Here is an 11,016-nt window from a genome sequence, read left to right as displayed (position 1 = left end):
CTTTGCAGACCAAAGTGTTCTCTGGTTTTCCCGAACTGACCCTCTAGGTGATGGCCGGTCCCGACTGAGATCTTCTTTGGCGTGAGTATTTTAAAACGACCGTTAGGTCACTCAAAACTTGTCAGTTGGAAGCTGGAGACTTTTGTTTGGTAAGGTCGCGATGCAACACTTTTGTATAGCTTGGCCAAGATTTTAGTTTGCTTGTTTGTTTGCTACAGCAAATAAAGGCAGGTAATGAGGAGATTTTTCTCTACTTTTGGATAATTCTCAGGAAATACATTTTGATTATATTACATCACATTGTAATATTTTTGGCAGGCCTGCTAGTAGCGCACTTCGTAGAAAGTGTTGCTGTCTTGATGGTACCAATATGGATTTAGAAAGTACTCAGGTGACTCCCCTAGAGGGGTACCTAAATTGGTTTATGTACATTAAATATGGTGTTTCTTCCATAATGTATAGTACACTGTGGAACAAATACACTGAGGAGGATTCTGATCTACACACTTAGTAAAATTCATAAGTGGAGATAAGGAGCACTTTTGAGTGTTCTGCCAGCCCAACTGGTAATTTGGTGTATTTTGGAAAAGGTCTGAGGCTCGAGCCTGTCTTTTTGAACATGGCAGTCTTTCGGATGTCTATTTCTCTTGGTGTAATCTCTGCACTATTTTTTGACAGTCCTTTTGTTTGTAAATATGACTTACAATTGGTATTTACAAATGGTATGGTTTGAGTACAGCCTGTGGGCTGTCTCTTCCTTTTGTTCTAAATGTTGATTTGTGGGTTAATTGTTTTATTTTTTTGTGCTATGTGGTATGTGGACTGACACCAGTGGTGATGCTTGTGAAGTACTTGTTTCAAGTGAGTTGTGACTGTGTTTTTTGTGTAAGAATGGCTTGCCTTAGCAAGCAGTGTTGTGTGTTCTGAGTGTGTGACTCCCTTGTTGAAAATGTCTGGAATGAGCTCAATTTGTTTTGTTGTTGTCATTCTGTTCTGCAAATGTTATTGAAAGAATTACACTTTAAAATTCAAGGAATTAATTATATAACATATGCTAAATAGCTGCACATTACCATTAAAAGTAAAACAGTAACAACGTCTTGATGTGTGAATATTGCCACAATGGCAAAGAAACATTAGAATTAACACTCAATAGAAAAAGAAATAGGCCTCATAGAAAGAAAAAAAAACGAATTTGTGTGCTTTACACAACTAGGACTCAATACAAAATGTTACAGCATTATCCTTAGATATTAATATTAAAAGGCATTCATATTATCTGAGTAATTAGTTGCTACTGAAATAAAAGTGCCTTTTTTTTACATTGCAAAACGAAAGATTTGTATTGGCTTGGAATGCCTGGGTTTTAAATTGACTGCACCATGCTCATTCCCGGCGCTAGAAAGAGCTTTTAAACAGCTGTTCAAAGCTGTCTGTCCGAAGGAAGCTGTCTGTCAGAAGAAACAGAGGTAAAGAATGATTTATCATCTTTTTGGGGTTTCTATGCAAACATTACAATACAACAAGGCCCTTTTCTCCTGAAAAAGCTTAAGAAGCTAATGCCTGCTGGTCGTAAAGCACAGCTGAGTGAACAACACTTAGCTATGCCCGGCCACAAGCTACAAATCTAGCTGTGGGAACTAGGTAATAAGTTAGTACAGCATGGTATGAAGGCACATCCATTAAAGACTACTGATTTTAAAAAGTTAGAAATACAGCGTCATTATTTTGGATAAAAGAGAAAGAATTAAAAGTAAGGACTTTCTTTCTTGTTGCTTTTCTAAATAAGCACATCTGTGGATTTGATGGTAAAAAATTACTGCCCTTTAAAAAGTGACACAAATCGTTTATGTTTCAGTAAAGTGTCTGTGCTTTGTGTCATAAATAAGTGCATTTAAAAGGCAAAAGGAAAGGAATAAGGCTTGCTTTTCATATGTGGAAACATCAAAAGGGTTAGTGATCATTATTCAAAAAAATTGCTACATGAAACAAATTGCTAAAAGTCATTGGATTAAAATCGTTTTTGCACTATTAGGATTTTCTAAATGTCTAATACCGCTATTGTGAAAATTCAATCATGTTTAGCACTACAGAAAACTACCTTGTGGAAAGTGTGTGTCAAGATTTCAATGTCTAAATGGTTAAACTATACTGTGCATCAAAATTAAAAAGGTGAATATTAGTTTCTCTAGCAATGACAATATTACTAGTAGGTAAATTAAAAATGCTAATAATACACACATTCTTGTCATCTGTACAAAAAAAAGGTTTAAGAAAGGGCACAACAGTATTCATTACAGTTCATTAAAATTCACTGGTCCCCTATCTATCCCCCACTCCTTTCCACAGATCCTCTTGTCTCTCTTAATTTCAGGGCTTACCTTAAAAAACTTGTGATGGCAAGCAGGGTAAAGGGATCTTGCGCCATTTGTAAATGTAAAAGGGCAACCTTGGCATGCCTAAATTTCATTTTCTTCAACCAATTTATTAAATACAGGTGCCTGGGCAATAAATAAAAAGGGCAGAGTAATACAAAATGAAGGGTATCCTGCGGAGATCGATGATCGCAGCCGCAGGGACCCTTTGGCTCTACATAATTGGCAAAACCTGCCGGTTCAGCTAATAAATAATGTAAAATGTTGAGACTAAAACGTGTTATTAAAAATCTATCCTGAGCGTTATATGTAAGGGCGAGGTATGGTTCCATTCCTTCGCTGGACATCAAAAGCTGTAGGCTCTAACTGACTGTTTGCCCCATTCCTTCTCCCCTCCAGAGGCTGTCTTATAAGTAGTGAACCTCTTCTTCACACTAGCCTTATCCCGGTCTACACCTCTAGTCGGGTTTGGGAAGAGATCTTTACAGACATTTTTTTTCAAAAACAACCTTAAGAGACTTTAGCCATGGGATGTCCATTCCCTTATCCCTGCCAAGACAGTCCATAATTATTTGCCTGGTCAATTCAGCCTCCGGGTTGTTTCAAATCTTTAGCCATGCTAACAGGGGTCTGACCTGATCCTATCCTCTATAAAGGCCCCCCCCCCCCCAGCTCTTCGTGGGCAATATAGGCAGGGACACCCTTTGGGACCCTGAGGAGCCTTCTCATGTATTTGTTCTCCTCTACCTGCCATTTATCTAAATTGGCAAATCCCCAGAGTTCCGCTCCGTATGCCACCTTAGAGTAGCAGATAGAGTTATATAAGTTCATCATCATATTACTGAATCTTAGGGCACTTACAAAGTTATGCAATGAGTAGCTGTACAGACATGAGAATTACATTGCACACCGTAAAGCATGATAGTTCTGAGGGAATTATGGCATTCTGAAAACTTACATTTTGAGCAAGTTCTTAAGGTGCTAGAACGCACATTTCACAGGTATAAAAACAAAAATAAGACAGCAAAACCTGCATCCTACCTTTAAAATTATCAGCACCCAGGCACAGAATAGGACTGTGTAGTGATTAAGGTCCACTCAAGAAGGTAGTAATTCAGGATGTTTTATTCATTAAGATGACAGGTAGTAAAGTATAGGACATCATGTAGATATGTGGTAGATCAGAGCCCCACCAGGAGCTGCCTGGCAGCTGCTCAGCCCATGAGCTCTGCCTCTTTCAGTCCCAACATTCCAAGGCATCATCAGACTCCAACATTCTAATGTGTCAGAGCCAGGCACTGGCAGAGCAGGGCTGGTTAAACACCTTACAATATAATATGCTGGATACTACATATCCCCTTTCGTTCTAACAGAAGCATTAAACCAATAAGAGAATAACAAATAGCAAAAAAGATCCAAGGAAGAGATAACAGGGAAGAATAGCAGAGGAACAGGAACAACGTCAACGAAAGGAGTAAGCAAAGCAGCGGGAAGAGATAGGTGGAAGAAAATGAGGAGGAAGAAGCGGAAGAGAAGAGTAAAGAGGAAACCTGATAGAGATAACACAGACTCACAGACATAGAAAAGGTATGAGGGAAAACGAGTAACCAGAAGATGGAAACAACAAGGGGCAGAAGAACTCAGACGCACCACAGACTAACCCCGAATGCACTCACTGGCCAGGCAGAGAGGAAGGGAAGAAAGAACAAGGCACAACAGAAACCGGACACCAGCCTACACACAGATGCAAAGAAGAGGGATGAATGATCTCCTCTGGAAAAAAGAAGAGAAAGAGAGAAAATACAAATGAGGAAAGTTGAAGAAGAAACAGCAACAGGAGGGAAGGCTGGAGACAAAGCAAGATGAATGACAATGTAAGTCCAGAGACCAAGGATGAAAATAGGTAAGACATCATGAGGACAAAATGGAAACAGAGAAGAAGAAAAGAAGAGCACTAGTACAACTGATCCTCTCCTGATTTCCCAAACAAACAATTCAATCAATAATGAGATAAAAATTGAGTTGAGAATATAGTAATAAAACTAAATGTAGAAAGATAAATACAGCCAATGGGACTAAGACCCATGGCCATCCGACTCCTATGCAAGAGTGTGAGGAGCAATGTGAATGGGACTGAAACCAAAATGTGGCCCAAGTAGGGTGACTGTAAAAATGTAAATGGGTAAAAGACCCATAAAATTGTGCCCTGTGTAAGGGTACTATGTAAATATAAAATGGGACTGTGACCCATACGACGCCCTGTTTGAGGGTGAGAATGTAAAATTAAATGGGAGTGTAACCCATAAAACGGTGCCCTGTGTGAGGGTAAAAACCGTATGTAACGGTGCCCTTTGTAAGGGTGGAAACTGTGAATGGCCTGTGTAGGCAAGTATTTTTTTTTAAACTTTATTTATAGTTCTTTTTCAGTAATACAAATTACAGTCATACCATGAAGTTGTCATCATCCATCTCGAAATTTACATAGAACAAAAAACAGCCCCCCCCCCCCCCCCCCACACAGCAGGAAGGAAACCAGGACTACGGGTTAACATCTTACTTCAACGGCCCCGGACACAATTTTCTAAGACAATTACTAGGTGCAGTGGATACGCGAGTCTAGCATGATACTACAATTAAAATCCAAGGAATTTGGTTATCAGAGTTTGTCAACAGCAGAAAAGCATAAGTGTCACAGCCAATACAGGTATTTCATGGTAGACATGGTAAATGAAAATACAGAGCTTGCAGTTCACCCAGGCGTCAGTACACATGTAATTTATAGGAGCTCATTCGTCTGCCCCCCTCTCATCAGTTGCCTCCTCATCCTCCCCTTGATGCTCCCTGAGATAAGCCAAGAGAGGGCCCCAAATGTCCTTAGGCCTGGAATGTAAGGGCATCATTTCCGCATATGCATGTAGATTCTCCTGCCACAGTACCATATCCCGTATCCACCCCTTGAACTTGGGTGCCCTGCCCCTTCCCCAGCGGCATGCCACTTGTCGCTTCGCCAGCAGCAGACCCAGCGATAGTAACTTCCTGTGTGGGGTGAGAATATGTGTGGTCAGGCCCAGGAGAGTAGTCGTTGGTGATGTCTCAATGGTGATCCCCAGCATATCAGCTAACCCTGCTAGGATTTCCTCCCAATACTCCGCCACTCTAGGGCAGCTCCAGGCTAGGTGTAAGAAGTCAGCCTGGCCCTGGTGGCACCAATGGCATCTATCATCCTGCCGTAGCCCCAGCCTATGTAGGCGCTCCGGAGTGTGATACAGTCTGTGCAGAAATTTAAAATGAAGTATCCTGAGCCTGGTACTTCCGGAAACGCGTTCTGTCTGTGTGCATGCAATCTCCCACTGCTTATCCGTGAGGGGTACAGGCAGATCTTTATCCCAGGCCGCTCTAGCCCTAGCCGGCTCGTGGGGGGGAACCGATCTGCTTCTGGCATATAAAACAGATGTAGCGTGTTTCAGAGTCTCACCCTGCAGCATCAAATGCAGAGATTGGAATATTTCTAGTTCCGTCGGGAAGTCAGGACATATGTCCTTCACACACTGTTTTAGTCTTGTGTAGAGGAACAGGTCCATGAATGCAGGGGGATCCTCCCCAAAAAATTGATCTTGTGTCCTGAATTTTCAATCTAGGAACAAGTGCAGGTTCAGTGACCTACTTAGGGCATGAGATAGGTGAGCAAGGCATCACGCCCAAACACGCTAATGTCAAGGCGATATGTGAAGCACCCGCACCAAAGAACAGGGAAGAAGGGAGATCATTCTTTGGGATGGCCGAATATTACAGTAAGTTCATACAGCATTTCGCCACCAAGACACACCACCTGAGGCTGCTCATACAAGTCAAAACAGCCTTTGAATGGACAGGAGAGGCATAAGGAGAATTTGGGAGAATCGAGGAAGACATTAGCAATGCAGTCCCTCTACAAGGGTATGATCCACAATGACAATCCATAATGACCACTGACGCGAGCAAACAGGGACTAGGAGCAGTCCTCATGCAAGAAAGGAAGAATGGAGAGATGGCGACCGTCAAAATTGTGTCCAGGTCATTGTCACGGACAGAACAGAAATTCAGCGTAATAGAAAAAGAGATGCTGGCAGCAGTGTGGGCCATGAAAAATTCCGCCAATTCTTATGGGGCACGAGGTTCCTACTCAAGACAGACCATAAACCCCTTGTCAAAATACTCACGTCCCACGGTCATGCAAGCGCTACACCCCGCATCACCAAGATGACGCTAAAATTGCTAGATTACAGATACGATGTCGAGTACATCCCGGGAACTAAAAACAAGGTGCCAGATTATCTCAGCCGAGCCTCGGCGATGGAGGAAGCACCCACTGGCGCTGACGAAGACAAAGTCAGAGTAGCTTTTAGAGAAGACCCGGAAAGAGTGATAAGCGGTCAGGAATGGAAACAGTCATATGACAACGACAAAGATATCAAGGAAATCAAAAGCTTCCTACTGCAAGGATGGCAGGAGAAAAGACACCCGAAGGCGGAACTCAGAAAATTCTTTGAGGTAAGGGAGGAATTGTCCATTGGAGACCAGGGGACATTCCTATTTAGAGGAGACAAAATAGTCCCTCCTGCGTCACTGATACCACACATGCTAGCGGGGTTGCATGAAGGGCACTTAGGCATTGTGAAGACGAAGTTGAGAACCAAGCAGGTGTACTGGTGGCCGGCAATGGACATCCAGACCGAGAGACAAGTACGTGAATGTGACCAGTGCCAAAGAGCGGATAAATCTCAGACTCTACTATGGCTGTCGTTGGGGAAGTTCGACAACCCTGCTAACCCTTGGGAGGAATTGTCTATAGACATTCTTGGGCCAGTACTGGATGCACAGGGAACCCCAAAGTACGTGTGCGTTCTCATTGATCGAATTTCAAAGTGCCCAGAGCTAGACATGCAGGAGGAGATGGACACAGAAACAGTTCTTAGATTTATCACTGCCACCTTCCTTAGAGAAGGCATACCCCACACCATTCTGAGTGATAATGGGCCTCAATTTACATCAAAAAAGTGGAATCAGTACAAGGCACGGAATGGCATCAAGGTGAAACACACGTCGGTTTACCACCCAGCAGGCAATGGACCAGCCAAAAGGTTTAATCGTGTCTTAATGGGCTCCATTCAGGCAGCCATAACGATGGGCAAGGACTGGGAGAAGGAAGTATGGAGTATGCTGTGGGCCTACCGCATTACACCCGTTAGAACTGGATACAGTCCGTTCCAAATTCTGAGAGGACGTGACCCGTTCACCAAGGATAATCTGGCGTGGAAGGAGAAGACGGTCACGAACAAATGGTCACCCGCAGTGGTTCAACACAACCTAGAGAGAGCACAGAGAATATACACTGAGCACTACAATAAGAGGCGAAATGTGAAGGATACCATGTTGGAAAAAGGAGAGTGGGTACGAGTCAAACTGGCCCAGTTGAGAAGAAAAGGAGAGAGCATATATAGGTTGCCCATGCAAGTAAAGGAGGTGTATGACAGAGCGGCACTGCTGAGCAATGGAAATGTGTGGTCGCAAGATCGCATGGCAAAGTGCAACAAGATACTACATTGGTCACGAGAAGAAGGGTCCCGGACACAAGAGAACCAAAGTTCACCCACGGACAGTCTATCATCAAGCGAAGGGAGGAAAGAGTTAGGTGTGTTAGATCTCCACTGGCCCAAGCACTGCAGGGACGTAGCATGCACCAATCCCCTTTACCAGCCCCGTGGACCCCCACAGGTCAAAACACTATGTGGGCACCAGGGGACCCGAAAAGAGGGTGGTAATATTGTAAAGACACCAAGTCTTCCACCCTTGGCGACGAAAAGAAGACAGCTCTCTCCTGCTTTACGCTTCTGCACCAAACTGTAATAGAGAAAACAACACACCCCTTTAATATCACTGCAGATAGGGAGTTACCCAGCCCTCCATAATCATGCCTTGGATCACACACACAATCCCCTCTTACCGCCTTAATATGCAGGCTTGGCTTCGTAAAGCATCGGAGTGTATATCAGCTCCACACTTTTGGTTCTGCAATACTCTGAAATGGGGCTTGCAGTAAAGGAGAGGACGCTGTCGTCGCAAAGACCATAAAAACCATAAACAAAAGAATATTGGCCAGGAAGGGGAAAAAGGACACCGCCTAAAAAACCCCTCTTTATGTTGCCAAGTAGCAGAGCACTCGTATCTCAGCCGAGTCTGCCACTACTCAGCGCTGCCTTCGCGGAGTGACCCAAAACGTCACTTCCGCAAACAAAGAAGTGGAGGACGGCAACAGCGAAGACGCGCTGAAACCCGCCGGCGCTCCGTAAGAATTCCGCGTTGCTTTCTCATACGAGAAAAAAGAATACAGTGCAACGCTCGTGTGAGCGGGGGCCCCCGGACACACGCACAAAAAAGAAAACACGAAGGCAGTAACTAGTAATCAAAAAACGGGGCGGAAGGGGAACCCAGGACACCCTACTAACTAGGACAGGGGATGAAAGGGACAAACAAGGAGGGAAAAAACGGCAAGCCTTCTCACGAGCCCGTGAGAAGGGGGAGGAACACAGCCCAAGGAATGAGGGATCCAAAACAGCAGGGAAGGACTCGATCCAACAGCAAACGTCAGCCAACAACCAGGGTAGAAAATCCAAACACTGGCAGATATCAAGCATCGAGCTAAAGGTAGGACCACCTTTTATCCTACTTCCCTGTCATGTGATCACAAGGCATGATCATAAACAAAGGACTACCGATACCTAACAGTACCCCCCCCCAATGATCCTCCCCACCGGGCGGGGTTTCGAGGGGTGTTGCCTGTGGAACATTCGGACCAATCGTGGAGCATGTACCCCCCCGGCTGGTTCCCATGTCCTGTCCTCCTTAGTATACCCTTTCCAGTCTACCAGGTATAAGAGGCGCCCCCTAACCCTCTTTGAATCTAGGATAGCCTGCACCTCAAATTCCTCCTGCCCATCCACCATAACAGGAGGTGGCGGTGGTAACGCCTGTGCAGAGGGCACGTAGGGCTTCAGTAAAGATGTATGAAACACGGGGTGTACTCTATATTCTGGGGGTAAACTAAGCTTCATTGCCACGGGGTTAATAACCTGCAAGATAGAAAAAGGGCCCACGAATCTGGGCTGCAGTTTGCGAGGACCTTGTAACCTCAGGTTGCGTGAAGCCAGCCATACTTTGTCCCCGGTCTTATATGCTGGAGCATCAACACGATGCTTATCCGCCTGGACTTTCATCGCCGCCTTCGCTACAAGAAGACTATCCTTGGCCAACTTCCATATGTCTCTCAAACGCTCGCACACGTCATCTATGGCTGGCACGCGACCCGTGGGCTGTATAGCTACTGCTCTAGGATGGTACCCAAAAGAACAGTAAAAGGGTGTCATGCCCAAGGCGGAATGCACACTGTTGTTGTAAGCGAATTCCGCAATGGGCAGAGCCGTCACCCAATCACAGGATAAGGACACAATCAGACAACGTAGATATTGTTCCATCGTCTGATTGGTGCGCTCGGTCTGACCATCGGACTGAGGGTGGTAAGCCGAAGATAATCGTATCTCGGTCTTAAGCACTTGACACAACTCTGTCCAAAAATGGGAGACAAACTGCGCCCCCCTGTCGGATACGACCACCACCGGCAAACCATGTAAACGCACCACCGAAGACATGAACACCACCGCCATCTCTTTTGCGGTTGGGAGTTTCGGTAGTGGTATAAAGTGGGCCATTTTGGTGAATAAGTCTACCACCACCAGAATGGTGGTGCACCCTGCTGCCAAAGGTAGATCAGTTACGAAATCCATGCTTAATGTATGCCATGGACATGGGGGGACCTCCAAAGGCTGTAAGAGACCCGATGGTTTACAATGCGAGGGCTTGCTGATCGCACACACTGCGCAAGCACCCACATATTCTTGAACATCCTTAAGCAATGTCTCCCACCAAAACCACCTCATACATAGTTCCCTAGTCTTTCTCATTCCTGGATGAGCTGTCAAGGCAGAGGAGTGACACCATTCCAGCACCTCATCCCTCAACACCGGAGGTATGAACAACCTGCTATCATGGTACAAAAGTCCATCCTTCATTGATACCAGGGGTAAAGACAACCACGGTGCCAGATCTACTTGGCTCAAACGTTCCTTCACTAGAGCCGGAAATTCTTCCACTACCAGAGCTCCCACTATTCTTCCCTCAGCTATCATTGCTCTGCTCTCTTTCTCTGAGCCATCTTCCTTTCCCACCACGTGTATTCTGGAAAGGGCATCAGATTTCACTTGTTGGGCTGCAGGTCTATAGGTTATGACGAAGTCGTATTCGTTGAAGAATAAGACCCATCTCATCTGCCGAGGAGTCAATGCCCTAGCAGAACGAAAGAATTCCAGGTTTTTATGATCGGTATAAATCGTGATCACATGTCTGGCACCCCATAAATAATGGCGCCATTCCTCAAACGCTAGTTTGACCGCCAGCAACTCGCGTTCTGCCACAGTATAATTGCGTTCGGCTGGCATTAAGGTCTTAGAAAAGAACGCAATTGGATGCATATGGCCTGTGGTCTCATCTCGCTGGGATAGAACCCCACCCACCGCACACAAGGATGCATCTGTTTCCACATAGTATG

Source organism: Lissotriton vulgaris, chromosome 1_1, assembly GCF_964263255.1.
Source record: "Lissotriton vulgaris chromosome 1_1, aLisVul1.2, whole genome shotgun sequence".
In the NCBI taxonomy this organism is placed as follows: Eukaryota; Metazoa; Chordata; class Amphibia; order Caudata; family Salamandridae; genus Lissotriton; species Lissotriton vulgaris.
This window is presented reverse-complemented; position numbering follows the sequence as displayed.